Raw genomic sequence first — 6334 nt, 5'->3', positions numbered from 1 at the left:
TCACTCCCTTCCTCCCTTCCTTCAGCGTCTTGCTCTGTCGCCCAGGCTGGAATGCAGTGCCATAATCGTGGCCCACTGCAGCTTCAACCTCCTGGGCTCAAGTAATCCTCCTGGCTCAGCCTTCCTTGTAGTTGGGACCACAGGGTCATACCACCATGCCCAGCTAATTTCTTAATTTTTTTTGTAGAGACAAGGTCTCACCATGCTGCCCAGGCTAGCCTTGAATTCCTGGGTTCAAGCGATCCTCTTGCCTTGTCCTTCCAAAGTGCTGGGATTACAGGCATGAGCCATTGCACCTGGCTGAGTGTTGTTTTCTTTAATAGATGAGCAAACTGAAGCTCAAATAGGATACATGATTTGCTCAAGGTCACACAGCTGGTGAGTAGCAGAGCTGGGAGTTGGGGTCACCATCAGGCTTCATTAAACTCTGCTGGTGGGATTCACCACATCACTCTCATTGCCTTCACCATCCACAACTCCTACTGCCCCTTTAAACCTATTCACTGCGTCTAGTTTTCCTGCTGCTGAATAAAATATCAGGCATTCTTTTGAATTTTCTGGTGGTTCTTATGTAGTATGAAATCTAACAATTACCTTAAATGATAAACACAGCCTAGATTCAGAAAATAGAAGGTCGACTGCCTTATAATAACCAGTATGCCAATTCTAACTCACAGTGGAGACTTCTCCCACCTTCTCCAGCCGTAGCTAGGTGCCGGGAGGCCTAGAGCAAAGAAGGAGGGTGTGGTTGGCTCCTCCTGTATTTCCTGCTCTGACTAGCTGTTATTTCTGACCCTTCCAGGTTGGAGATGAGAGGCCAGATGGAGGGATGAGAGGAACAGAATGTTACTTAACAGACCCTGTTGGAAGCTGGCTTCAAGCTCTCTAAGCTTGGCAGATGTTAAAAAGAGAATCTTTCTCTCTCATGATATTCCAGTTGGTTCTTTGGAGATGCCTTACCTCCCCATTGCTAGAGATCTTGCACTAGCTGCTCCCCTGTTGCAGCTAGTAGCATCTGTATTGCAGCTGGTCACTTTTTGCTGAGGCCTCAGGAATTTGGCAATACCTTCAGTGCAGTAGTTCTCAATGATTTTGTCTCTTACAACTGGGAAGTGGAATTCGCATCTAGTAGGTAGAAACCAGGGATACTGCTAAATATCTTACAATGCACAGGGCAGCCCCCCACAACAAAGAATGATCTACCTCAAAATGTCAGTGGTGCCAAGGTTGAGCAAACCAGCTCTAGTGCATGGAAGACTGTCATGCATCTTTTGCCTGAGCAAATTCTTGGCTTGCAGGTGGGTGTCATTGTAGTCTATCTCCTTTAGCTTACCCGTCAATAGCTAGCCAGTACGTCTCTTGTCCATATCCCTTAAACTGCACTTCTCTGGGTGGTCCTGCTGAAGTCCCCCTTCCTTGGCTTGGAGGTTAGGCACACTGTACAACTCTCTTCAGAGAGACACATATGCCCATAAATATCTTCTCTTCCTCTAGTTTTATTCCCATGAGGTGGGTGACAGGCTTAGGTTTCTAACTAATTATTGTAAAATTTACCTGCTGTTTATTGCTACAATAATTCTATGTAACACAAAAGTGTAAAACCTCTATGGTATACAACAAGATGTGTATTTATTGCTTGTGTATTTGACTAAGATGATTGACCAAGGTTCTGCTGATCTGAGCTGGCTCGTGTGTCTGGGGGCCAACCAGCTGTTTCCTGATCTACTAGGTAGGTGCAAAAGTAATTGCAGTTTTTGTCATTAATGGCAAAAACTGCAAATACTTTCACACCTACCTAATAGAATGGTCTTGGCTGGGGTGATTGCTCTACGTGTTTTCCATCCTCCAGAAGGCTTGCTTGGTTGTGTTCTCATGGCAATGACAAACGAGCAAAGGTATAATATTAGCAAGGATCAAGAATATGACAGAGGTTAGGCATGGAGGCTCATGTAGGTATTCCTAGCACTTTGGGAGGCTGAGGCTGAAGGAATGCATGAGAACAGGAGTTTAAGACTGGCCTGGGCAACATATTGAGACCCCATCTCTAAAAAAAAAAACATTTTAAAAAAGAGTATGACAGAGAGGATCTAGTGATAACAGGAAGGTTATCATGTTAACATATGATAAACACATGTTTATCTTATACATTGTAGTACACATAGTTGGCATACAACACATGTATTGTCTTTATTATAAACAACAAAGAAAATAAATGAATGAACGAGTGGGTGAATAAATGGGATGGGGAACAGCTTGAAAGACAGCATCTAGGGAGGGAAAAACCTACTGGGTCAGGTGGTAAGTGGCTCTAGCCTGACCTGCTTTCATTCACAGCCCCTAAGAAAACATGTTTTAAGTCCACACCCAATCTCACACCTTAAAAGCATAAGCCTTCATGGAGATCAAAGGTAGGATTTCTTCTAGAAAAGACAAGAAACTCTTGAGGTACAGCACAGGAAGTGTTAGGAGCCTTGTTCTTCTTGAATTCATATAGGCACCAAAGCTGAAAAACTTAGCAAGACATGCTGGACTTTTTCTCTCTTCTATCTTTCCTTTCTTCCTTTCTTTATTGTATAATGACCCTTATTAGAACTTACTCTGTGTAAGGCACTGACATAAATGTCTTACAAGCTTTATTTTCTCACAACAACTCAGAGAGGCATTATAATTATTATTTTACTATTGAGGAAACTGAGGCTTAGAGAGAGGTTAAATGACTTGTCTAGTATCATGGAGCTGGTAACTACCAAAATAAAGTTGAATTGAGGCCTGTCTGGCTTTTTTTTTTTTTTTGAGACAGATTCTCACTCCGTAGCCCAGGCTAGAGTATGATGACGTGATCTCGGCTCACTTCAACCTCTGCCTCCCAGGCTCAAGCGATTCTTGTGCCTCAGCCTCCTGAGTAGCTGGGATTACAGTTGTCCACCACCACGCCCAGCTAATTTTTGTATTTTTAATAGAGACAGGGTTTCTCCGTATTGGCCAGGCTAGTCTCAAACTCCTGACCTCAGGTGATCCACCTGCCTTGGCCTCCTAGGCTGTCTGGCTTTTAATTACCACACTGTTCTACCTCAGACCTCAAGTTTTGGTTTGCTTTTTTAGCAAGAAAAATCTCAAACCAGTTTGTTCTTATCTCCTTCCTTGTTTTTTTGTAGCAGAAATTGGTTGATTCATTTAAAGCACTGAGAGAGTTTTACCACTGAAAACATCAGCCCTTCACCCCTTACCTGTAACACCCAGAGATGTGTTTTCTTTGCCCCCTTTGGGCCACTTAATTACATTCTCTCTTCTTTAGGAGGAAAGCTGACATGTAATTATTTTCATGATTAACACTCTTGTGCAGCTAATTGTAATTATGCCTTATAATCACAGTTATGATCGTCAGTTACTCATGTTTTTCTTTATTCCAGCTTCAAAAAGTTGATGGAACTTCTTGTATGCGCTCTGTCTCTCTTCTAAGTCATGTGTGGTCATTATTTTGGTCTTTGTTTGTTTTCACTCTTGTTCTTTTCCCACATTCCATTACGGCATCTCATTGGCTACTCTCCATTTGATGTTCCTTCTCATTTCTGGCTTGGCTTGCTTTAGTCTCCTGTTCATCCAGTTGTGGAGGGTGGAGAGGAATTCCTGTCCCCAAGAGGATGGCCCAGCACATGACACCCAGGACTGGGCAATGGAATGACAGCAATTTACCAGCCACATATAATCATAGCCTTGGGGAAGGGACACTGTGCCAGGCAGGGCCCCAGTGCTTGCCCTCAAGAGCAGAGTGAACAAATGAGGGCGGAGGGAGGAGGGCTTTGTAGTATCAAGAGGGAGGGGTGCCTGCTGGTTCCTACCAGAGGAAGTGATTGGCTTGTTTAAAGAATTTGGTGGGTTTGCAGAGAACAGAAACTTGCTAGTCTGGGATAGGCATGAACTGTGACTGGTTCCTATAATAAGGAGCATTGTTGGACCAGGGCGTCTCATTCATAGGAGCATAGTTGGGAGGGGAACTTGTAGTTAGGCCATTCAAAAATTTTACCATACAAGAATTTTATGTGTGCTTGTAATCTCAGCTACTTGGGACACTGAAGTGGGAGGATTGCTTAAGCCCAGGAGTTCAAGACCAACCTGGGCAACATAATGAGACCTCATCTCAGAAACAGAATTTCATCAGATGTTAAGGCAACACATAATATAAGGCCTTATTTTAAGCCTTATGCTACAGTGCTCTCACCTTGAAGGTGGAACAGTAATGGTATAAAATGAAGAGGCTTTCAGCACAGACCCTGGAGATGGCCATATAAGTTTGAGCTCTGGCTCCATTTCTTACTAGCTCTTTGATCATGGGAGGCTTACCTGACATTCCTGTGCCTCGATTTTCCCATATGTAAAAGGTAAGAGTTCAGCAGCTACCTCATAGGTTGTTGTAAATATTAATCTTGTTATATAAAACACTTAGCTCAGTGCCTGGCCACTGTTTTGCTCAAAGCATTTATCTAGTCTTCTTAACAAGTCATCTCTGGCTTTGATCTTTGAATTCTTGAAGGTCTAGAGGACAACTATACTTTCTCTATTTATTTTCTTTCTGAAATGCTTAAAGAAAATGATCTGGCCTAATATGGTTCTGGATGGCAGAGCTCAAATTCTGGTGCCAGGCTACACTGTCCTTCCTAAATGAGAACCAAGTGAGGTCTAGGGGCCTAAGGCATCTCTTCTCACCAGCCTCCCGTCAGAGCCTGAGGACCACCTGACTACTTAAATCAGCAACACTTCATATCATTCACTCTTCCTCAAACATATTGTGCTAGGCTGCAGCCTGAACCACTCCAGGGCCCTTATTCTATATTGTGCTCCAGGAGTTTCCAGCACATGGAATTGAACAACCTGGAGGCCCTGACATTGTCCCTTTCTATAGGCATAACTCTCTGTTTCAGCAATGCCTCTTTATCTTCTCTGGCTATCAAAAGCTCTAAATCCATTAATCCATTCTATTCTTCAAGTCCCAGATGGTATCTCTCCATGAACCGTTCCCTTATATCCTCAGTAAGACAAGATGTTGTCCTTTTCTAAATGCCTCTATTTGTGGTTTGTTCCAATTTTGGACACTTATCTATCCTTACTGTGTCTTATCTTGCTGATTATATATACATTTAAAGTCTTGGTCTCACTCTGTCACCCAGGCTGGAGTGCAGTGATGTGATTACAGCTCACTGCAGCCTTGGACTCCTGGGCTCTAGTGATCCTCCTGCCCCAACCTCCTGAATAGTTGGGATCCCAGGCAGGTGCCACTGAGTGCCTACATTTTTATAAAGCCTAACCTCATCTATCTACCTAATATGTGAGTCTGGCACAGAGTGGGCATTTGATGCATTCTTGCTGATTAACCTTCCAAAAACTGTGTGTGATGATCTCAGTCGGTCCCTGCTCTCGAGGCCTGGTGGGATAATGTAAACGGCGGGAGGAGCAGGGCCCAATGTTACTGACAAAGTCTCCTTTGCCTCATTTTGGCCTCAGGAATTAGGCTATTCAAGAATTCCATCAGATAGCAATGAATGCCCTCATTTTGGCCCAGCTGCTGATGCTCTGCTTGGCTCTTGCTATCTGATAGAAGGAAATTGATCCTGTAATTGTAATTTCTAGCCTGAAATCAGAGAGTCATACAGAAAAGGGCTCTGATCCCGGAGACTTTAGTGACTTTCTTTTCTGTGAAATTGTCCTCTGGGCAAGCTGACAGGAGGAAAAGAAACTAATACTCATTGAACACCTTTGAGTTGAATGCATTGTGTGACAGGCGTTATCACCCTAAGATTGCATCTCTGAGTCACATATGCCACACACACATGTTGCAGGCTGGATTCTCCAGGAAGCAGGCCTGAAATGGAGACTGGAAGGTGGGAGGTTTATTAGGGAGTGTCTGAGGGTTTAATACCCATGGGGAAAGGGAAGGAAACAGGCACTGATAGAGGAAGAAGTTGGCTGCAGTGTCGTTACTACAAAGATTGCAGCCATCACTGGAGTTGGGATTGCTTTTCCTCTCAGAGTGGGAGAGGGGCCCAAGCTTCAGGTAGTCATTGGAGGTGTGCTGTCTCTGGGAAGGGATGTGACCTTGGACAAAGCCAGATGGCTCTTTTTCTTCGAGGACAATTGCCAGAGAGTGATGTCAGCTGAGGGTTGTCTGTAGGGAGCACCCACAGAATCAGAGGAAATGAGTCATTCATTTCTGAACAGGGAGTTGTATGATGGGGCCCAGTATTCACTATAACACATTTCAGATTTTTGTTAAACCCATGCCCTTTGTCTGTGAAAATTGCTTCTCGTTCATAGTGGCAGGCCCCAGAGGCCGTGTTTC

The sequence above is a fragment of the Gorilla gorilla genome, chromosome 7 (genome assembly GCF_029281585.2).
Source record: "Gorilla gorilla gorilla isolate KB3781 chromosome 7, NHGRI_mGorGor1-v2.1_pri, whole genome shotgun sequence".
NCBI lineage: Eukaryota > Metazoa > Chordata > Mammalia > Primates > Hominidae > Gorilla > Gorilla gorilla.
The sequence above is the reverse complement of the archived record's forward strand: the minus strand, read 5'-3'. Positions refer to the sequence as shown.